This window comes from Corvus cornix, chromosome 12 (assembly GCF_000738735.6).
Source record: "Corvus cornix cornix isolate S_Up_H32 chromosome 12, ASM73873v5, whole genome shotgun sequence".
Lineage (NCBI taxonomy): Eukaryota > Metazoa > Chordata > Aves > Passeriformes > Corvidae > Corvus > Corvus cornix.
Genome location: NC_046342.1, coordinates 16,952,545 through 16,976,882, shown reverse-complemented (window position 1 = coordinate 16,976,882; position 24,338 = coordinate 16,952,545). Strand labels below are relative to the sequence as shown.

Sequence of the window (24,338 nt, the reverse complement as noted above, 5' to 3'; positions counted from 1 at the left end):
TGAAGTCCATAGTGGTCTGCCAGATCGTCTGAGCTGTGTGCCTCTACCTTTGAGATTTAAATAGTGAAATATTAAAACTTGTCTTTCAAATCTGTTCAATATTACGAAGATTAATTTTTGTTGGGGGCAGATTAATAGGTTTCCTATTCTGATTAATACAGTGATAATAAAAACGTTGTGATTGCTGGAATTAATGAAGCCCAGATTCCTGTTTCAAGGTTTGATTGACTTTGTACTTCAGTTATGCTAAAGCTGCTGCATCTCATTGCCCCTTATTGAGCTGTAGCCTTCGAAGAATCCATATGGGATCAGGGCAGCGCAGAAGGTCTGTGTTAGAGGGGTGCATTGGAGGCCCTGTCAAAAAATCTTCTGGGGAAGAAGGTTTGCCAAACATTGATCAAGGGTTTTGCTCATGTTGCAGCAATGGTAGACTTTCTGTGTCTTTAACCCAGCATGCTATTTTTATGAAAGTTGTAGAAGAGGCGTGGCCAACTCAAATGTGTGGGCACATCATTAAAAGCTTCAATTTGTCAATGCCAGATCGAACTCGAGTGTGTGGGTAGATCATTAAAGGCTTGAGTTTATCAGAACCGATCTATAATCTGTTTCTCTCCCTCCTCCACCCTTCCCCTCAGCAGTACGGGTTGTTTCTCCAGGTTCTCCAGCACTGAGGTCCATGGAGGTGCCTGAGCTGCCTCTGTGCCCCTGGGCTGTGCTGGGCTCCCTCCTGGCAGGCAGCTGCTGTGCTGGGCTCAGCCTGGAGCTGCTGCTGCGCCCAGAGCCAGCTGGCTCTGGGACACAGCTGATCCAGTGGGTTTGGAGGTCACCAGTGGGGCAAGCCCCAGAGTTAATGCCGTGAGAACTCGTGTCTTTGGGAGCTCTCTGCTCCCATTAATCCAAGGGATTCAAAAGATGCAGGTGGGGCTGGGTGCAGAAAGTACATGGTGATCATGTAGGCTTTGTTCCCTTGGGAACTCTGGCTGAAGAAATGTTTTGTGGAGTATTATGGTGACGTCAGTTTTTGATGGCATAGGAAGCATCCATTTTTCCAGGTGCACTGTCAGAGTTCAGGCCAAGCTGGATGGAATATCTTTACCTCCTCCCAGTACTCCTTTTTATTCCTTGGGTAGAAGCTCTCTCAGCTTCCAAATCTGCTTGTTGGCACAATGGTGCCAAGATATTCCTTATGTTGAGGAAGGATGTGAGGAGTGATCTGCAGGTGAGGACAGTGCTTTGTACACTCTCGCCCTCATCCTTTGCAGACCATATATATTATTTAGACAATAATTTTGCTTCAAAAGTCTCTAACTTTTTTTGAGCAATCATTAGCTAAAATGAGCCTCGATCCTCATCTTCTAAAGAGGGCTAATGATACTTTCCTGCTCTACAGATGCATCATGGATAAAGATTAGCAGTTGAATACTGTGGTGCAGCAGGTCAGCTGGAGAAATCTTGTCCCAACATATGCAGATGCAGCTTTCTGCTCAGCTACAAACCCATCTGCATATCTGTCATCAAGCACAGCAATAAAGCAAGGCTCGGATGTGTGTTTCTGACACCGCTCCATTGCTTCTCTCAAGTGCTCTGCCCCTCATGAATAAAATACAACCGATGCAGGATGCAGGTCATTTTTGGTTTGCAGGTATTTCAGAGTGTCTGAGAAAGAAGTCAGTTTTAGCATATATGCTGTTTAAAAACCCCTTTTGAATCTATTTTTATTGTGTAGCACAGTTTTGTAATAGGGTCACATAATCCCTATATTTAGATTTCTGAACTCTTGTGATCTTTGAGCCATTGTGCATTCAGCAAAGAACAGGAGAAAGCCCCAGGGCCAGAGAAGTACCTGGATTTTGTCTTACAAAATTTCGTGCAGTTGTTGCTAAGACAGAAGCTTCCAGATGTTCCTCAGGAAGGCTGCAGTGGAGTGCCAAAATAATTAACTCCATGAGATTAATTCGGGGATGGCAGTACTTGCCCCTGTCAGGGCGCTGATGGATGTGGGAAGGCTGGGAACAGCCACTGCCTTGGGGATGCTGTTAAGGGTGAGGATTGGGGAATGAAGGGCTCAGAAGCACCACCACAGGTGATTTTTGCTTTCGTACTTCTAGTTTTTCAAGATCTTTTTTTCCATTGCAAAGTTTGTTTTGTTCCCTGGGGTTTATGCTGCAGGTCCCTGTCGTGCAGAGGTCCAGGGAGCAGAGGCACTTCCAGGTGTTGGTGCATCCATTGTGCCCTTCCCCAATCTGGGCAGGCACCAGAGCTGCTGTTTAAATCCCATTTGGTTTCATGGGTGTGATGCAGAACAGCCCTAGGAACACCTCTGGTTGTATTTCTGAGTATGAGTTGCTACTCAGTGCAGATATTTTATCAGTGAAGATATTATACATCTTATTTTAAAATACCCTTATTAGTAAAATGGATGTTTCATTTGTACAGGGAGCATCTTCCTCTGAGCTAAGCTTAAGCTCAATCTGTGTTACTGATAGCTGGGGAAAAAAACCATACTAATTGGTATTTCTTAACTGATGTTTGCAAATTTTGCCTTTCCACCCTGAACATCAAGAAGTTTTTATATGTGTTTTTCCTTATGTCAGAGGAAAGATTAATTCTAACAAGAGATTCTACATTTTATTAAGGTTTTATGCAGTGAGTGAAGACAGAGAGTAAATAGTTCAGAAATTCAGAGAGTGTTGTATTTTGATAATGCAAAGTAGGTTAAAGTATCTGGATTTTGTGCTCAATACAGTGTTTTCAGGCAGAATGTGGATTTGGATGGTGACACATTTTGGTATTTAGAAGGAACATAAGCTCTCCTGTCGGAGGAGCACGTTGCAAATGTGAAATAAGCATTTGTCTCTAAAAACCTTTCTTAATATTGTAAGTTTTGGTTTTATTTAAAGCCAAATAGAGTCTGCTGTGTGATAGTTTGATACATAGACATGCTTCCGTAATGCTCTCCCCAGCTCCAGCATTTATAACTACCTTTTGCTTTCAAGGGAAAATGATAGGCTTTGATATGATCCAAACTGAGTGAAGTTTTAAAACATGTTTTTGTCTTTCAGTCTCCTGAGAACATTTTTTCTGAGTGACTCCGGCTTCCAGACACATTTGCCATGAGAAGGGTTCCAATCCTTTCCTGTATTTGCCCTGAGTCATGAATGGATATGTGTGATGCCTACGAGTAAAACTGGTGAGTTGTCAAGCCTGAGTTTGCAATAACTCTCACTTATTCTTTCTTACAAATTCTCTTTCCCTCATTCTTTTCTCCCCTTTTCAGTATGGTGGTGGGGAGTTGTATTGTCTGTGTTTAAAAGCAAATCACCACTATTCTGAAAAAAACCCAAAGTAACCTTCATTGTAATGAAATAGCAGAAATACCAAATATTATAAATACAGAAAAAATACTCCTTTCCTTTTTTTCCTTCATCCCCTCAAATTCTATGAACTTTGAGGTCTTTGGTGGTGAAACTGGAGTTCAGTCACGCAGGCAAAGCTCCTGCCCAAAGCTGAAGCCTTGCAGGTAGACAGGATCTAAACAGAGCTTGTGTGGGCAATTTGTGTCATGATTAAATATGAATATGGAGAGGTCTCCTCGCCATCATGTGTCACATGCTGGACTCTCAAAGGAGCCATTGCCAACAGATAATTAGCTCCAGCGTTTGCTGCACTTGCATCCCAGTGACAAAATGGTGTCAGTGGTGCACAGGAGAGCTGTCCCGCGGCGTGCGCGTCACCTTGGCGCTGCTGCCCAGCCTGGGGGACACGGGGACAAAGCCTTGAACAGCCTGTTTTGATCAAGCTCGAGAGGCTGGTAGAGTGAGACCCCTCCTCTGTTAAGGGCCATTTGCCTTTCCTGGTGGGGTTACCCACTGAGAAGCCCCTGGTCCCTTGCAAGGGGCGGTTGTGCCTTTTCCAGCTGTCCCCATCCCCCGGGAACCTGGCATGGGGAGCTTTCCATGTCCACTCCTCTTACCTGCCTGCTCCTGATTGCCTCTCTTAATGACTGGGGTGAGAGGAGGGGCAATATTAGTTTGGGAAAACAAGAATCATCTCATTCTGCAGCAAAACTGGAAAGTCTGTGTAAGAAATCTTTCAAACACAGGAAATCTGCATTATTAAATTGTGTATGAATTGGGAGCAAAAATTGTTTTTTACAATAAATTCAGGTTTCTATTATATATCTAATATCCCTCTGCATGTTGGAAAGTGCATTTCAATTCAAAGATTATAAAACCCAAGAAATGCGCGTATCAGTGAATTGTGATTTTGATTTTATTTTTTTTTAAGTTTCCTTTTTTCTTTTTTTTTTTTTTTTCCAGAGGTAGCATAATTACCATGTCATTTAGCAAAGATTATAATAGCTGTTCAGTTTTTACCGACTGGTATAGTAAACAGTTGAATAAACCCATATGGCAGCTCAAAGTGTGCATAGAGGAGAGAGATTCTTACAATTTCCTTCATGTCTGAATTACCAACCTCACTGATACGACTGAGATCCCCAAACGGGGACCAATTCCAGACTTCTCCAGTCATGCAAAAATTTCTCACTGCTCTGTTGCATATGAATCAATTTGTTTTAATCACGGTGGTTAGGTAATTAATTATTTCTTTGTGCCTATGAAGTATGCATGGGAAATGTGGGGTTGTGTGCAAGGTACATGCCTCGATTTAAAGCACTCTGTGCATTTGCTTAATGCCTCTTTAGTAAATGTAAATAATGCCTGGGGTCGGAATCTTAATATCCATGTATTGTTAAAGATCGAGGCCCTTCTGAGTCTGGCATGGGCGAGGTGTGGCATTGCTGGCTACTGTGACAGCCCCGTGGTGCTGCTTGTAATGGCACTTTATGTCTGGTCTCAGTGTGGCAAACAGAAGGACCAGAATGCTTCAAAGCATCCTCTTGAAATACCAGGTTGAATTATGGAGGTGTGGAGCTGTGGCCACCAGCATCTGGAGTAAAGACAAAGTGTTTGAGTAATGTGCCCTCAGGATACCTTCACTATTAAAAAATAAAAGCAGTGAGAAGAAGGATTGTTAACTCTCTCCAAATGCTGGCTTGAACAAAGAAAAAGACTCGTGCTGTTCCTCCTAAAATTCACTTACTTCCAGTTATCTTAAAATTTTCATGTCACATAATAGCTTTAAAATACCTTCTGAATGCATTAGACTCTCTAGGTGCTTAGGAAATATTGCAGAATAATAATACGAAATGACCAAGCATTGAGCATTCCCACTGGAAAGGAGCAGTTGGCCCAAACTGGTGCTTGTGTTCATCTTAACCCTGATGTACGACCAGCCCTCCACCATAATTCTATCAAGAGATGGTAAGTTGCCTAGCAATGTGCTGACTGCAGAGGGTACGTGTCGAGCTAATTCAGTTTTTGTTCTCGTTTTCCTTGAGAGTTCAGCTTAAAGGAGTGATCCTTTCTCTGGCTGCAGCAAGAGCCACTTCTCAGCGGTCTCTCTTGTTCCCCACTCGAGTGTCCCTGGTGATGTCAGGAATTCATTCACTGCTGTACGTGTCTTAAAAGTTTCCAGCTTATTGAGTAACCAAATGTGGTTTCTGCTGATTGTGTTGACTGAATGTGTAGGGCCTTTCGAAGAGGCAAGGGTTTAATTTAAAGCGGAGCATTTAGTTGTATACCATTTTATGGCAGGCAAAGGTCATCTGGGGTAAACAGCCAAAACAGTGAATTGCCCCATTGCAGCACCTTGGAAAAAGAGACAGAAGGATAGAGTAAAAGGTTTTAACAAATTGCTCATAGTTATAAATTTTTAAAGTTGAGGAGCTGGTGCTGTGTACATTTTTAAATTGGAGATAACCATGCTTGTAGGATAAATTGAGTTAAGAACGGAACAAATAAAAATAATGGGGTGGTACTAAAAGCCTGGTGGTGCTGCCGGCAGGGTGAACACCGAGCAGACGGCACGTTAGGGACCTGCTGTGTCCCTGCCCTTCCCACCCGCATTTGTGGGGACCTTTCCTTGTAACAGTGCCCTCTCCTCCCTCAGTCCTGGTTACAAAAAGGGCTGGATTTGCCCCATGATGCTTCCTTTGATAACCAGGGAGCAGGAGCCAGAGGGGTCTGTCTGTGGAGCAGAAGTGGGTTCCCCAGTGGGTTGTGCTAACCCAGCTGTGTGTCAGTGGGGTGGGGGGAGCTCCAGGAGCCCAACCTGGCATCCCCTGGCAGAGCTGCTTGGAGGGAGAGGTGGCAGCAGCCTGGAGATGTCACTTGTGTCCTTGCAGGATCTCCCTTGTTCCTCATGGCATCAGTGGCTACAGAAAGACTTTTGTTTTTCTGAAACTTTTCTGTCCATGGAACTTTCTCTGTGGCAGGGGGAGGAGAGAAGAAGTAATTTTAACAATTTAATAAAGTACATAATGTAAGTTTTATAAGCTGGTGTGAATGCTCCTAAGTATTTTGGTCTTTTTTCATAACACAATGAACCTAATATTGGTAAAAATACAGATCTTAGCTGCCACCATAAAGAGAGGCTAGATTTAATAAACAGTTATGAATGTTGGCAGCTGCCTATCAGATTGTATAACATCGGCTATAGCACATGAAGACAGTGTCAACTTACATTTTATCTCCGAAGTATTTTCAAAGCATTTATTTTGCTTTCTCTTGAGTCCTTAACCTAATTCAAGTTATATAATTGGCGGAATATTTTTCCACACCGCTAATTGGCTGGGTGCCAGCGTGGAAACCATTGTATGACTTGATGATGATCAGGAATTAACATGACATTTGCGTGGTGGTAATGGAATACATTAGTAATGTAATTCATGACTGTAAGAAAGAGACCATCATCTCCCACCTCTGATCAGCAGGAGGGGCTGGGAGGATGATGAAATGCTCCCAGCAGGCACCTCACAGCAGTGGCTGGCCAATCTCGATGTCAAATTTAGTTTTAAATTCTTCAGACAAAGCTGTAATGCTTACCAATTAATTACTACAAATGTCAATTAAAAATCTACCAAATAATGCAGTAAGATTAAATTTCAATTAAAAAAATTACATTTAACAAGGAAGATACAACATTATTTTAATGAATTCTGCTGAAGGTGACAGTTTATCTAGATATATTTATACCGTGTAGGTGGATCTAAATTCATTGGATGATGTTAACCATGTTACTCAGTGTACATATTAGTTTTGAAAATTATTTCGACTTTGGCTATGTCCTGGAGGAGCTGGGGCATCAGGGGGCATTTCTCATCACCAGGAGAAGGGGGAATTTCACGCCTTCTCAGTAAAAAAATCTCACACCTAAACTGAAGGCTTTAGTGTAGAATTCTGTCCTAACCAAATTTGTGGTATTTTTCACTGCTTTATATTTAGAAAAACAAATAGAGAATTTTTGTTGTGGTACTAGACAAGCCCTGACTTTTCTATGTCTTTAATGATTTTTTGGGATGGTTTTTGAAGTAATCTGTTTTATCATACAAATAATACCTATTATTCCAATAAATCACATAACAGGAAAAGATTTTGCTGTGTGAAGGTGGTGAACTTTAAGTCCTGAGCAGACCTTTTATCTGCAAGGCTTCACCCTGGCTTGAGAGAGGTTGTGAATGCATGATTAAAATTGCCACGTTGATACTTGAGATACTTTAAGGGATATTTTGAACCAGGAGTGGCACAGCAGAGATGTCATGGGGTGTGTGAAGTTGTGAGTTCGCAGGTGTGTACCACAAACTCTTGTAAAGCACCTGTACCTCTTTGCATGCAGAGTGCTAACAGTGAAGAGTGGGGTTTGTAGCTGGAGTTTTGTGTGGCAGCAGCTGTGTTTTTATTGCTCATTAGCCTGTTGGAGATGGAGGTGCTGATGCTTTGGGAAGGCATTTGGGAACGTAGTCACTGGCATGGCACAGGGGCAGAGCTGGGCTGTGCAAGTGGCTATCTTGGTATTAAAGCATTTATGAGATCTGAAAAATACTTTATCAGCTTCCTTGAACTTTTTTCTGAGACCTTTTACTATGTTTTCACACCATTACATCTAGGTAAGAGGGAAGAGATAACTGAAGAAGCAGATTTTATGTGTCAAGCCAGCATGGAAAGAAGTCCCTCTCAGGGACCGGAGGCTCCTTTTCCTTGGCACTGCTTTGTCTGGAGCTATCAAATTTCAGCAGGTTTTAACTTAAAATAAAATATAAAAAAATACCGTGTGCATGCAGAAAATCAGAGAAGGCAAACAACTGCTCATGGCAGGCTAAAGTAGTGAAATTCTCTTTAGTAGACAGGTCCCTTGGACGCTGCTCAGGCTTTGCCCAGTGGTGGGTGAATGCAGCAGGCATGATGTGTCACCCTGCTGTAATTCAGATACCTCTGGGTATTGGTAACAGCTTTACAGGATCATTCCTGCTTTATGCTATTATCTGATAAAACTATCACCAGCAGGAGATGGGAGACAGCCTTTTTTTTTTTCCTATAAGGGCCTCAGAAATGGATGATGTAGGAGTGTGAGAGTAGTGGAAATATTTTCTCACCAGTCCTCACAGACAGAAAGGTGATGGAGAGGAAGTCAGAGCAAGGCAGAATCATTTCCTCACCAGGAGCCAGAAAGCTTTAAACAAGGAGGCAGAAAGGGAAGAGTGGGAGCATGTAGCATCTTTCTGCCAGGAGATAATGGTGTGAGGAGCTCGTGGGTTTGGGGCACCCACTGGTCAGACAATTAGGTGGCAGCTGGAGCTCCTGCTCTTAAAAACCCATCTTTCCAGAGGCTTTCCTCTCTGCCCAGGACGAGTCATTTTCCAATTTAAGTCCCAGGAGGAAGCTCTTGCTCTGGCTGTTGATTGAGAAGAGGTGTATGTGGTACATCAGGAAGCAAGCACCTTCTGTATCCCAGGTTCTGCTGCTCCCATGTGGAGCTTGTTCCCACCCCAAACACTCATGGTGTCTGGGCTCCACATTGGGGTGTCCCACATATGAACCCTGTGCCCAGCCTGAGCTCTTGGGGTGATGTCCGGTCTCCTCCTGATTTCCTACAGGTGAAGGTTTCTGCCTTTGGTAGGGAAATGCTTCTCTCTTTCTGTAAGAGTTGGCCAAACACCTTGAAGGAAGACTGTCTTTGACTTTGGAGGAAATATTTATATCTCTTTGGGTTTTTCCTTTTTTTTCCATAGTGTAGGGCTATGTCAGCTGTATTACACTGAGGGAACACTGAGCTGGGGGAGGAAACTTAAATAAGCTGCCCTCATATTGCCAGTTTATTCCCAGCTTTCATCCACTGATTTACATGCCATCTGAAATAAAAATACCCAGACTTCAGTAGTTTGTTTACCTTTGCTGATATCACTGTGGGGCGACCCGGGGAGATGTAAAAACTGTTCTTGCTCTGACATTTGCATGAGCCGTGAGGTTGGGTGAGAGGAGACAGACGCTGCAGAGTGAAAAGGCAACAGGGTTTATTAAGTCTTCATCTTACCCTGGTTTATAATATTTAGACAAAAGCAAATATCTCCAGGGAGGCCCTATGAAATGAGAGACCAGAGGAGGCTCTATGAGCTGATAGCAGATTCTGTCCTCATCAGGTGGGCTTGGGTGGTGGGATGCTGAGGAGGGGGCTGCGAGGGTCAGGCACACAGGGGGGTCCTGGATTGCTGCTTGGGTAGTATTTAAAGTACTTGTGTAGGACAAAGTCTTTATACTGTCATCGTGACAGTGCTCCAGGGGAGAACAGCCTGAAATGCTCTTTGTCTTCATTAATACTTCTTCCCAGCAGAGCCTTAAGAGATCGTTCTCACGTTCAGATATACAAGGAAACCGAATATAGAGTTGTTTGTCATGAAAATCCCATTTATATACAGCGGCTGTAAAATCCCAGATGCTGAGCGTACAGGGAGGCTGCTCTGTCATCAGCCAGTCGAGGGGAGAGTTGACTATAAAACCGAGCTGTAATTCCCTCTTGACAGGGGTGTGGTGGTTGTGTCTTCAAACAACTTCAAGAGCCTGCCCTGCCAAGCCTTTATGGATTTTGTTCTCACAAGCCAGTAATAGATAAGTCTGAGCAAGGAGATAGATACAGATATATATATGAAAGGAAGACCTTTGCTCTAGGAAAATATCCATCATTGCTTTTTAAAGTCTGGTTCAGGATTTCAGTGCAGAGCATCTGAAGTGTTTGGGGTCCTTCTGTTGCAAAGGAGGTGCCGTGGGCCTGAGGCTGCTCTCGACATCTCCCAAGCATTCAATATCCCCTTGATTCCAGGGCAGCAGGATGTGACCCTCACAGAAAGACAGATGGCATTGGGGAGCTTGATGCTTATTGTTTTCAGCAGAGCTCTACTGGAACCAATAAAGTTGCCGCCACCACTGCTCGGAGCAAAAGTGGCTACAGCTGAACACGAGACACAAAATTATCAATTAAAAAAGACATCGCCAAGCCCATTATTTTACTGTTGAAAAAACATCTTCCTTCCCAGTCTTGTTTTATCCCCACATGGAGTGAATCTTTGGGATATTAATGATCCACTGTCATGTTTGTTTAACATATTTTTTTGACAATGCCTTTTTAGGGTCGAAGCCTGAAGTTTTTCTGCATGTGTTTCGGCTAGGGAAAACTCCCAGTGTCTCAATGGGGCCTCTTCTGAAACAAATGAAGACTAATTTTTCTCAGCTTAATTGGGAATTTCATCTGAATAAACAGAGAAAGGCCCAGGCTTTGTTTATATAAAAATAATGAAACGCTGTTCTGCTGAGCAGCTGAATTGCTGCTGGCGGGCTGGTTCTCACCCGTGAATTTGGTGGCCAGAGCCCTCCACAGTGGCTCAGTTCTCACATGGACCACCACCACCCCATATGAGCCTTCCTGCCTCATACCTCGTTCACTGCAGGCGCTTGGGCACGGCTTGGGAGCTAAAGACAGTGTCATTTTTTGAGATTTGGCCTTAACCTGAAATTTCCATGTTTTTGTGGGTTTAAGTCAAACCTTAATACTACTTCAGCATAATGTTTTTGTGGTTTAATGTTCTTACAGTTTTTTACAGTGTTTCTTTTAAATTCTGTCACTGAAGTGTATGAGAGTTGACAAGTGTAAATATGTAGTTAGACAATTTCAAAAGTGTATTATTTACTGATCGACCATAATGGCTCCAAAGGAACCATTATACTCAATCATATCATGTCACTCTGTGGCACTTACTATGATGGTAATATGGATATGCATATTATTTTTTTGAAAGCATGAGAAGCATTATTGTGCATGTGTAAAAGCTGTTTTTAATTGTCAGTAGGGCTCTGAGCTTTTTTTAATACCAAGAATTTAAACCACCTATGGCTACCAGCCTGCAAATCGTGGAAGCAAAAATCCATGTCTTCAGGAGGATGGAAAAAGCTACGCTTCATATTTACAGCAATGCAACTGTGCCTCTCCTTGATATGGCTCTTTTATAGCTTTATTAGATCCGAGGGCAACCTAGAACCCTAACCTGAGAGCTTGGCAGGTAAAAGCTTTCCATTTTATCTCTGCAGCCTTCATCTGCTCCTGTAAGCTCTTTCCCTGACTTCCTAATTGTGTTTGCAACATTAGTAAATGGCCCGTCCAAAAATACCACGCGGTGCAAGTCGTGTTAATTCAGGGACCTTTTTTCTTTAAGGTGTCACAGAAAATGTCTTTTTGTAGCACTGGGGCAGAGAAAGAAGGAGAGAAGGCAGAATGAGAGCAGAATGTGAACACTGAACCATGTAAAATAAAAGAAAGAGACAAGCAGAGAGCTGGGAGGGCTAAATATGCTCCAGCCTTTCTGAAGAGCTGGTTTCAGGAGAGAGAGAGAGAGAGAGGCAAGAGAGCATAAGCAGGAGCTTGCTTGTTAGAAAATGTCTTTTGTGGAGAAGATGGGAGGAGAGTTTGAGTTTTACTGACTATAGGTGAGGAGCTAAGGTGTGAATTTGGCATGGCATACGGCAAATTGATCGTGGAGCAATAATTAGAGGAGGAGGAGGAATCAGAAGTGTTTCTTAACTTAGAAACAAGGATGTGACTGGCTGCTGGCTGTTGCTACTTGGAAGCAGGTAAAAAAGAAAGGAATCGGTTGGGCAAAGTCCTCACCACAGAAGACACAATGAAGGTGAAATCCAGCTCGTGGCTGTTGAAGAGAGATGCGGGAAGGGAAAACTCAGTGTTGTCCAAGAGCTCTCCACTGTCCAGCCGGGCAGCGATCCCTCTGCAGGAGCTGTTCTGGGGCTGAGTCTTCCCTGGGTGTGTCAGTGGGAAAACCTGCCACCGGAAATGCATTTTGCTGTTAATATGGAAGATTACCCATAAGATACTAGAATGAGCCAAATTTGAATAGTTCAGGAGAGGAAGGACACATATGGGTCTTGAACTGGTAACAGCCAGATTTCCTTGGAACAATTTTTAAATGAATGAAACGAACAAGTTTTTTGTGGTTGGGGTTTTTTTTGGGTGTTGTTTTTTGGGGATTTTTTGTTTGTTTGGGTTTTTGTTGTTGTTGGGTTTTTTGCTAATTCTGCAGTAATTCTAACTTGTCTCTCTTTCTGAAGTTGTATTAAAACCGGTTGTTCTCTTTTGAAATACTGAACAAGAAGCATAAAAACAAATAAATGTACTCTTACTATTTCTGTCCTTGACCTACATAAACAGCTGTATAGTCATGCTCAGTCTTGTATTTGTGAAAAGTCTGGGGCAAGTTGAATGTAATTTTTGAGATGGTTCCCGGTTAGAAAAGTTACTTGTTGAAGTCTCATCACCTAAAATACGAAATATTGGTGCTGTTTCTGCTGGGATCATTAGTTTAATACTCTGAATAAATTGTGTAACTGCCAGTTTGTATAAGAGGATGGAATTGATGAAGCTACAGTGCATTTGTACACACACATGCACTAGCACACAACACTTGTTGATGATTCAGAGAAGGAGTAGAGTAATTCAGCTCTTGGACTGCCTCACGTGTGATTGGCTTCCTTTCTGGGGGACTTATTTTAGGGAAAAATCAATGTCAACTGAAAAACATTCCATTCTGAAAAGACAAAAATTCCCCTACTTGTGAAAATGTGTCTTGGCAGCTGATTTAACTTATGATACAAGATTTAACACTTTTCACTAAACATGAATTTTTTACCATGGCAACAGCTACGTTACGGGCCACATGTTGGAGACTTGCATGTTGTTGCAGAAACTTGTAGCTCGCCGCATTTAGCCGAGTCCTTGTTTCCACCGGCAGAAGGAGCCCACTCCTGCAGCTGTTTTGGGCATGGATGTCCTGGTGGGGCCCGTGGGCATCCCCCTGCCCCCAGCAAGGTGATGTTCTGTCAGGCGTACTTGGGGTGATGTGTAGGCAAAGCACTCGATGAAAGAATAACCCAATAAAAATGAAAATTTAGCCTCCAAATTGCCTTTCCAGCAGGGTGGGAAGTGCTTTCTAAAAGTCTCACTTCTTCAGATTCTCTCTCTCTCTCTCTCTCTCTCCTGTACCTCTCCCCATCACCCCTCGGACACAGGCAGCTCAACCCCACTTTGCCACATGCAGTAACAGTTCTGCCGTGTCTCCTGGCCTGGCTGCTCCTCACCGTGTCTCCCTGCTCCTGTCTCAGCTCCTTGTCACCTCTCATTTGCGGTGGAGTGGCTTTTCAGGCGACGTTAATTGAATCGTGCTCATCAGGGACTTAATAAAAGCGTGACGGGCGGGACGGAGCCCTGGCAGATGGCAGCCCTTGACAAGAGGGATGTGTGGCTGGGCTGTGCTGATGCTCTGGAGGTGATGGGCTGGAGGTCCTGCAGGAGCAGAAAGTTCCTGTCTTTGGAGCTGAGAAAAGAGCAGGCCAACATGAGCAAAGGGAAAGATGGCTTCAGATGGTTGAGGCTGTTTTTTTTTCCTCAAGCCGAACCAGATAATCATTCAGTAAAACTGTAAATCCTGGCTACAAAGGACTAGGTGTGAAAGAGAATTTAAGTTTATAGGTAGTTGCAAACATCTGCAGGTACCTTGAGTAGGAGCAGTTTTATTTAATCATACAAGTTAGGAAGAGTATAAATTCTCCTGGTTTAGGACAAAGCTAACAAAGGGTTAGGCAGAAAGCCCTGTTTCCAGAGGTGGAAACTCTCAGTTCAGGTGTTTCTTGTACCTTTCTCAGAAGTGTCTGGTCTTGGCCATTGCTAAGGAGTGACCAAGCACATTAACGTGCCCTTCTGGGCACTGCTGGGACCTTTGTTCCTTATATTTCATGCAAAACAGCCCAATTTAAATGAAACCAGCTATGCAAAGCAGAAGCTAGACGTGGTAGGGATACTCATCCCCATCAGTTCTGGGCCGTGGTGGCACAGTGAAGGGTGTCCTCTACCCGCCCAGTTCTGCTGGTCCAGTGTCCCCAGCACAGCTCTTTCTCTGGGCTGTAAGACTGGTTTAAATATTGGCCTTTACTTGGTGTGAATTCTCCAAGCTGTGCTGGTCCAGAACTTAAATAATTTGCTTCTCTTTTTAGCATCGTGTCTTTTAAAGGTGTTATATTTGTTTCCATTTAGCGTTAAATTAAAATTAAATGGTTCTGCTTTGTAGATGTAATAGTGTACAAATATATCTATTTTTAAATCCTTTTAGCCCATGTCTATGTGACTAAGAAAAAAGCAGCAAAGTAGGGGCCTCCAATTTTTGTTTCACTTGAATCAAACACCCTATTGGGATTTCAATTATAAGTGAATGTTACACTTGTTTGTTACTAAGGTGACTACAGTGTCAAGGTTATGTGGATGTTGTAGTATTATAAATGCAGAGATAATGCAAAAAAGAAAAATAGTTGTGTTGGCTAAAATCATCTTATTCCTATAGCATAAAGTTGCACACTGTCCTACATTTCAATTCTTGTTCTATTAAATTACCTGTTTAATAATTTGAATCCAGTGTTATTTTTATATTATATTGCAAATGTGTGACTGTGAGGTTATTTTTAAGGTATATTTATTAAGGGAATGAATACAATAAGACAAGTCATTGCAGCCCACATACAGTTCCTTGACTTCTCATTTTATGATGTTTCAATTGCATATGATTACTGAATATAAGTTTTAACTTTTATGGGGGTTCATTAGAGATGCAGCTGTGTAGAGAGAAATTCAATAGAAATTTATAATTTTTTTAAGCTCTAAAAGTGTGGTGAGATGGAGCAACTTGATGGAGCATAACTCAAACTTCTGACTTAGAGCTTGGATGCAAAATCGTGGGGTCTTCAAGGGCTTAGCAGGGCTGCAGTGGAAATATGCTGCTGGTGGGGAGAGGAAGGGCATTAATAGACCAGAGCATCTCAAATCAAAGGCAGTGGCTTTTTTTTTCTGGATAGGACACAGAGAAGAGGTGATGTCCTTGCTCAGGGCCAGGACTAGCACTAAATACTTTTTTCTCCTGTGTGAATCAACACTCTGGTGGAGAAATATGGTTTCAGTAAATCCATGGTGTTTTCTTCTTAATAGAGAATCTAAGTAAAATGAAATCCTCAAAAACCAATATTGAAAGCAATTTTAGTGAGCAAGTGCTGAGAAAACAACTTTTGGGGCACATTTAAAGGAATAGATGTAGTAAATGAGTAAATTTACCCTGTGCTTAAATTCTGCAGTGCTTTGTGTGAATACTGAACAGGAACATATCCCATCAAGTACAGTTTTCCCATAATTTATTAGCATAATATGTTTGTTTTTAATGCATAGGAATGTAAACATTTACAATGGAATGATCATGCCTTTTAGTAGGAGGAACCCCCTGTTCAAAACCATTAGTGCCATTAGCTGTTTGGGGAAAAGTTATTTCATGATACAGACGATTTCTTTCCAAACATCAGCTCCCATAAGGTTGCAAACCCAGATCCAGAGAAACGACATCCTTGTCTGGGTGTGGGAGAAAGTATCACGGGTGACTTGAATGCAGGACTTCAAAAATCTCTTCTCTGTGATTAAAGCTGCGGCTGGGCCTCGTGTCCTTGCTGACTTTTACATATTTGCTGCTCATGGCTTCTCCAAGTAGGGCCTTGTGGGGTGGAAAAGCTGGATTTGCCTTACCTCAGAGCAGGAACTGTCAACTTTATTGGGAGCCTGGTTTGTGCCTGTGGGGAGTGGAGAGGAGGGAAGGGCAGTGGCACTGGGGAGCATGGGTGTGTTGGTTTCATTTTGCCCAGAGAACATCATCCCCAGAAAAATGGTCTTCCTGGGCCATGCCACCTCCCACGGCAAGGGAAAACAGATGAAAAGCAATGAAGCACACAATTACATAATGAAAAACAATAAAATGCATTTTCTAATATGTACTACCAGTGACCATATGACTTTATTATAAAAACTAAATGCAATTACATTTCCAAGTATTGTGCTGTGTGATAAACTCCAGGGAAAAACTAAAGAACAACTTAGAAGGAGACGACTTCTTGTTTAATATAAACCTCAGACTTTGAAGTGACACATAGCAGGGAATAAATGTCCATCATCTATCAAATGAGGTTTGAATGGTTTGGGTCACACTAGACAAACACTTCTCACCCTAAAACCTTCTTTTCATCTTCATTCATCAACAACACCTTAAGCTTGTGCCCCTCTTTTTCTTTTCCACTCTCTCAAAAAACAATAATCTACTTGATGCCTACAAATCACTTCTGGCTGGCACTCGTTAGGCGAGTTATGAGCTGTGGCTGCTGCTGCTCCCATCGGAGCTGCCTCCTGTGCAGGGAGAAGAGGGGGTTGGAGCTTTGGGAAGAGGCGGAGGAGGGAGAAGTGCTGCAGAAATGCTGATTGTAGACAAGGGCAGCAGTGAGCAGAAAGAGCTGAGTGAGGTAAGAGACATAGTTGGCAAGGAGGATTCCTGTATGCCAGATCCCTTTTGTGAACTGGAGATGGGAACCAATAGCTCCACTGATGTTTTTGTTACTGTGTGTGTAACTCCAAACCAGCTAGGTTTGGAGCCTTAAAACGCAAAGGGAAACCTCCATGGGCAGGCTGGAGAGGTTTGTTCTCTTCTGCAGATTCCTCAAGCTGCCCTGGTGGGTGCTTAGACCCAGAAGCTCACCTTCAATTTGCTTTCTTAGTCGCAGGCTAACCTACATCACTGTGCCTTGTAGCTTCTTCCTGTTGCCTCCTCCAAAGTCCTTGGCTGGGCTGTGCATGAGACGTTCAAATCACATTTCCTAGTAGGAGACTACCTCTCTTACACTAATCCTTGTCCAATAACTCCTCATTTTGATTCTTAGCTGTGACTCCTCTTGGATTAGTTTCCCTATGGCACGGTTTTCCTGCTTGCATTGCTTGTTGTTCCTTCCTCACTGGTTCTTTTTTCTTTCAAAGATACTTTTCTGACTCCATCCCCAGCTGCCTGGAAGTGATTTGTTGAGAAGCTCAGTCCCCTGGTTTTCAGAGGCCACAAACTGTTTTCTCTTGTTTTCTGCCTTCCTCCTTTTTTTCTGTGGTTCTGGGAAGCAGTCTGGCAGACGTGGCTTCCTCACAACCACTGGCTGATGTTAATCTATGGGACTGCAGGGGACGTGGGTAGCAGCAAAGATCTGTTTGAAGGCAGAATTTTGTGTGGAAATTTCAGTAAATCTGGCACGGAGAACTTGTTGGGAGGGCACAGACAGGCTAGGGGGGAGAAGCATTTTGATTGCAATCTAAGTTGACTTTTTTCCCCCATCTCCATGTTAAACATTGCTTCACCTTGTTCTCATGTGGGATTTGATGATGCCACCGTGTGTGGTGTTGTGGCCCAGCACCAGGGACCATGGTGGGGAGGTCTGTCACCCACCCAGCCCATCTCTGGCATTTTGGAGTCGTTGTCCCATGCTCAGCACCCTCTGGATGTATTTTCACGGGAGTTTTGGGTATCATAACCCTTCGAAATTTGTCACGGTGATGTAAAATCCTCAGGATATGGTTGGTGGTGGGGTGGGGGAGCTACAGGTGGTTGGAGGGGGGTGACCAGGAAATCTGCAGCCTCCTTAATGAGGGAAGGAGGATTCACCCATTTGTGGGAACTGGTCACACATCGTGGAGTATCACGAGGTAAGGCAATTTCCTACCCCAATACCTTCTTTTCCACTTTTCTCCTTCACAGTTTGAAAACCATAAATCACCTATTTGAAATATGTTTAAGGGGAAGAATATTTTCCCCTGCATTCCCACTTAATGCTTTGTAGTGAGTACAGTTGGGATCATTCATGTGCTAAAGCAAGAGAAAAATTCTTCTTTGATAGTGTGTCTTCATTTTAGACAGTTTCCTCTTTTACTCAGTTCTTAGATGATAGTTCTGAGTCCTTAGATGCTGCTCATTCTGTCACAAAAAGAAAATGCAAAACAGGATATTTTAATATTAGTAATAATGAATGTTTACATGATTAGCTCAATTACTTTGTTCAGTTTGACATTTTGTCATTGTGGACCTGTCTTCCTCTCTCTTTTAAAGTGCGTTAGTAGTGATGGGAAGTGCAGGGGTGGGGCTGTGATCTGGGTCTTGCCGAGCATCTCCCTGGAAGGAACAGGTATTCTTACCCCTCACAGCACCTACCACCTCGGGCAGACTTGCCAACACATCTCCTTGCCCTGTGTGTCTTAGGGACACTTACTTGAACCTCAGTAAAATACAAGTCTTCAAGAAGTTCTATCCTAAAAATACATATTTTGCCTGTAAAATGAAAAAGCTGCATCTTCCATGTGGCCCTTCAAGGTCTGTACGAGACTGGGTCATTCTCTGGTCTAGAAATTCTTCTTTGTGAATCAACTCTGTGTTGTAAGGGTGAGTTATTCATCCAACCTGTAATTGCTGTTGCCTGACACATTTGTTTTAAAGATTTTGGGTGTACATAGTTAGGAAAAATGCTGTTCTGCAAAGATGGTTTCTGGCCAAAAAGAAAAACAGATTTGTCGAGGTTCTGGTGCTATTGGAAGAAAAACACCTCAGTGGGTTTTGTTCTTGGTGTTTTTACTCAAAAGAAGCAGCAAGGATAACTGTGTTAACAGCAGGGTGCCACTGAATGATCGAGAAGCTGAAGGAATGGCTCATTTTCCTGTTATGTCACTGCTTTGGCTTTCTCGTTCTTGTTCCTCTGTTTCTTCAGAAAGGCTCTGCAGCCTGCAGATAACAGAAATTAAATTAGTATTGATAAAACATTAGACACTCCTATTAATATTGACAGTCTGTCGATACTGTTGTGCTACTTTTGTAATACGGGATGTTAACGGGTAATACTTTAAATAAAAACACACTAATCTTATAATCACTGAACATGTAGCGGGGTCTCGACTCGGCTCACTCCTCCCCTGAGCTCCCCCAGCCCTGCCTGTCAGGCCTGCCTGCCTCCAGCTCCCCTTGGAGCCCCGGAGGGTCAGGAACGTTGTTCCCTCTGGGCTCGTCCTGTGACCGGGGAGGTGCGTGGGGCAGAGATGATGGTGTTCAGTTGTAAAGCAGGGATAGGGAGAGGGATGGGAATGGGAATGGGAATCTCCCCGTGGCTCTGAGGGTGGTAGGTTGGTTTGAAGACCTGTCTGTCCATTGCGCTGAGCTCTGGGGGGCTGTGGGTGGATGCAGCCCTGACTGTGGGGTTGGTCCCAAAACAATGGAGTTTTAGTCCCATGGTTGCTCGTGGTGTCTGATGGGGTGCTGCCCCCCCTTGCTGCATGTGTCCACAAAGTTTGGGGCAGGAGACAGCACAAGGATGACTTCAGGTTCTGATGCAAGGCAGCAAACCACAATTCCCTGTTGGACCGTGCTGGCTGAGCGTGCAGGGGGTGAGAATACGTGAGGTCGAAGCAGTGCCCTTAATCTGTGGTTCTTGTCCTAATACTTAGCACATGTTAGCAGCTCCACATTTCTTGTGAACTTTTTTTTTTCCTTTTAAGTCTATCATGAAAATCACCATGTTCATCAGAGCTAAAGTTATTTGTTAAATGGCCTAAAAAATACGCATTAAACAATAATGATTACTTTGGTAAACACAGATGTCCTTGTATTATGCAGTGGGTTTTGTACATGAATTTGTACGTGTCTGAGAAACTGAGTTTGCCATCTACCTTGAAAAATGGGAACCACAATCCCCGTTAATTGCTTCTCCCTTAGCCCCCCGCTCCACCTGCTGTGTCGCTGCAATCTCCTGGTGCAGTGCTGAAATCCGTGGTGCACGAGGACGGGCTCAGCCATGAGCAGGTTGGCACTTGCAGATGTGTGCCCGTTGTGGGAGGTAGCAGGCAACAGTCTTAACTTCTGCCTCTTTGTTTTCCAACTCCGAGGATATTTTTAAAAGGGGGAGGGAAAACCCTTTATCTTGCTGAAAACCATCTAGTGATGATCAGTTATTCACCGCATTATTAATGCTTATTTGGACGTTGCTTGGACTGCTGGGTTTAACAGCTCCCCCGTTATGTATTGAATAAAATGAAATACATGTCACAACAGCGGTGCTATGATGCTGACAACCGTCCTTGGCTGTGCATCTCATTAGAGAGATATACATTTTTCTTTGTTGTGCATCTGTGAATGACAGAAGTTGACAAACATCTTTTAAAAAGTTGCTGTTGGGAGAAAGTTACATTTATAGCGAAAAACCCAAGAAGAAACTGCTTGTTATGGAGGTAAATAATTATTTCCCACACTTGTGTTTCATAAATCACCCTCCTCTGTCATAGTCAGTACTTTTTACTTTGTTACTGCATATATGTTGAAGGAGATCCTCCCCTGGATCTCTTGCTCTTGGAAAGAAATCCTGGAGGGTTCAAAGCTCAGTTTGTATTGAAACTTGGGACTTAAAACAGGATGAAAATCTTTGTATTTCACGGTTTTAAAGAATGAATTGATTCTCTGAGTGTAACAATGTATATTAATTCCCAGGGTACAGTTGAATTTTTCCATAATGTGTTTTGGGGGCAAAGAGTATTAACTTCACAGAGGAAAGATACTCAAGAGGAGGGCTACCAGGTAGGGGCCTGGGTTGCTGTCAGTTGAACAGTGAAACTGTACTTTAAAACACCATTCTCCAGATGCATGATATATTTGCATAATGTATCTCAGCCTGCATTTCTGCAGGTTGCTGTCACTGTCCCCTTTCAATGCTTGCCTGACTTCAGGGCAGGAGCAATGACTGCATGCAGTGATGGTCTGCAGATGCTTAGGAATCTTTGGACCATCAGTGGGAGAGCTGAGGAGCAACAAGAAGTCAGGATGATTTTTTTTAAAAGAATTCTTTCCAAGGTGAAGAATGGAGATGTTCACCACCCTGGTTAAAATGGCTCCTGCCTATTCATAATGAATCAGAAAAGAAGATATGCATATTTGGGTGCATTTGCATGACTCCATGGATTTCACAGGCATTGCATGAGTGCCAAGGCAGTGCTGTGTTGACCCACAGAAATTTGAGAACACAGTTGAGAAACCAGTGGGAAGAGGCAAGTGTGGACTTGCAGGAGGGAGAAGAGACGGGGAGGAAGCAGGCTGGAATCCCTTTTTCCTGCTGTCCCTCCACTTGCAGCGTGTGATGGAGCAGTGGTCATACAGCCCTCTCCCAAAAGCGTCTGTGCTGCGGCAAGGAAGCTCTGCTGCTTCTGGGGTCAGTCGGTGATGCATGGTCTAGTTGGACTTTCTTATTTTCTTTTTTTTTCATCTAGACCCATTCACCTTTCAGCATCCTGAAGCTGAGAGCACATTCTCTGCAAGAAGTTGTCATTTAGGGAAAAGGCTGTATTGGAGGAGTTCTCAGCTTACACTCACCCTTGTGTCTGAAATTGTTTTACATCTGTTACCAGTAACACCTAAAATTGCCACTTAACCTTGCAGGCACTTTGTTAAGTCTGTATTTTTGATTGCAGCAGCTGGGGTGGAGTTTCCTTTGGGAATTAAGGAGTAGGAAGTGTTGTTTGTAGTTTTTTGTTGGGGTTTTTGCTGACTGGTGCTAATGTGTAGGTGTGGATGTGCTGCTGTTTTTGTAATACTTTTATTGTTTATGGAATTGTTAGTTAATTGATGGTAACAATGCCTGGAGCCTGGGAGAGGTATTCTTTTATGTTTGCTCAGATCAGAACAAGTAAATAATTTTATAACTTAAAAAGGGATTCAAGATTATTCTCCTCAGTTTATTTACCTTGCAGGTTTGCATCAAGTATTTCCACAGCTTGTTATGAAATTTCCCCAAATTAATTAGTATTATTTCTAACAAAGTAACTGATGAGAGGAATGATTTTTTTTTTTTTTTAGGATTCAGTAGTATATAGCTGGAGCCCCCCCAGATGGACCCAGGAGTTCAGGAGCAGGTGCTGCACCTGAATGTGCTCTAACCTAGTTGGTGTGGACGTGGTGAGGTTTCAAGTTGATTTGAAATAACTTCCATGTGAAAACTAGAAGGCAGTAGGGATTCTGATGGATGAAAATGCATCTTGGAACTCTGTTAATTGCTTCACGGTTTACTCAGACTAAAACCTACTTGGTGACTTTGTCTTCCACATTTATCCAATGAAATAAAATTCAAACCAGCCCACAAGCCAGAGAATGTTTTTTATTTATGTGCAGTGTAATTCCATCTGGTCCACGTTAAGGACCCCAAAAATATATGTGATTAGCTTTATAGTTCACTGCTAAAGGTAGCAAAGCTGGCTTTAAACATCTTTCCCATTTTCAGCTTGCATCTCAAAACATTTGCTGGCATTTCCTGACTATGATTACCAACCAGAGATTTTCCTGGTTGTCTTTTCACTTTTTTAAAGTATGTTGCATAGTTTCCCTGCTTAAAATACCACTGAAGCCTCTGCTGTTCCCTTTATAACTCTTATGCTAAGTATCCATCTCTGTCAAGACTGGTCAGTCTCAAACCCCGAAGCTCAGTGTTAGGAAATGTCAGATAACATATACTATTAAAGTAGTAAAATTTATGACTATCGCCAGCTCTGAGCTCATGCTCAATAAAATGAAATGCCATGCATTAGAAACAATACAAAAGGTGAGCTGTGCTGCTTCACAACAATTAAGGAGAGGATTTCATGTAACTGCCAAAAGCCACCTCAGAAATGCCCACGGAGTGCACAAAGAAGGCTTAACATCATCAGCTTACCCCATTTTAAATTTTAGGTGTTGGCTAATCAAAGCCCTGTATTTCCACTAACCACGTGGCTGAGACCTTGAAGAGAAGAAAATAAAATATCTTTTTCTACTGCACTTAAGCCAAGTTGTCTTCTGCATCGCTGCTGTAACAAATCCATGTTTGTATCTTGAGTTACTCCACACTGGAAAACACCACAGTTTTCCAGTGGTTTGGTGCAGCCCCAGCACTACCACGACCTCGCAAAAAGGTTAAGAGCCCCAAATTTGTGCACTTCCAAGGTTTTTCTGCCTGTGCCGTATTTACTTTTGGAGCACTTGGAGCTGAAGTGGAGAACTGCTGCTGGTTTGGCTGCAGCATGTCCCAAACGACACCATGGCACGAGGCTCCGTGGCTGCCCCTTTCTGAAATACAATTTGAACAACAATTTTAGCAAGTTTTTCTTTTGGTGCTCAGAGCTCATTCAGCAAACCTATGCTATCAGCTGGTTCTAAGGGCCCAGAAAACCCCCCAGTTTTCTGCAGAGACACAGCAGACCAGCAACCTTAACCAGGTTTGCTTCACCTTAATGCTGCTGATGGAGAGAAGACCTAAGCATGAGGTGTGGATGTCACTCTCCATCCCCTTAATTAGCAGACAATACTCCCAGTACCTACCACACAGCATCCAGCTTGTGTAACAGCCTGGAGAACATGTTCCATGTGTCGTTATCCCTGTGCATGGTGGTAATCTGGGGAATTTTCCCTAAAAGTTCAGTATTTAGACCTTGGGGAGACGGGCTCTTAACCTCAAGAATGTCCAGCAGTGCGTAGCAAGAAGTGCCAAGGATTTTCAGGAGTTGAGCTGGAGGTGTTGTTTGAAGTTAACCATATTTTATTTTCTCAAACCCTTTCTTGGGACTTAATTTATATAGCACTGTGATGGGCATGTATAAACATTGTGATCAGGTTACAGTATGAGTGAAATAAGTAGACTCGTTTTCTTTTTCTTTTCTCACTATAAAAATGTAAGATATTCAATTGCTTACCCCATAAAATGCACATTTCTGCTACAGATTAGTCATATTTTAATGAGGCTGTTACTTATACAGTAGTACATTAGCAAAGTGTCCTTTGATTTTTATGTAGCCAATGTTTACACATCGGTTCAGAGAGGCCTGACTCTTATTCCCCCCTAATTCCTAAGGTGGGATACTTGGGTTGAAAAGCTGTCAATACCAGATTGGGACATTTCTGGGTTACACACTAGTGCCGATAATTCGGGGAATGGGTCCGTGCTCAGCACCCTAAAAGCTGCATCTGAGCTGTTCCACAGCAGCAAGGTGGGGGC

At 43.0% G+C, this 24,338-nt stretch overlaps 1 protein-coding gene across 8 annotated transcripts in view; it reads left to right on the top strand.

Annotated features, from left to right (window-relative positions):
* Window positions 1-24,338, top strand: part of FOXP1 (forkhead box P1) — a 383,611-nt gene that overhangs the window by 42,708 nt on the left and 316,565 nt on the right. For all 8 annotated transcript variants that reach the window (XM_039559317.1, XM_039559316.1, XM_039559318.1 and 5 more), the window contains one exon: window positions 3,063-3,190. The gene's annotated coding sequence lies outside the window, so the exon portion shown is untranslated. Of the gene's footprint in view, window positions 1-3,062; window positions 3,191-24,338 lie in introns of those variants that run through there.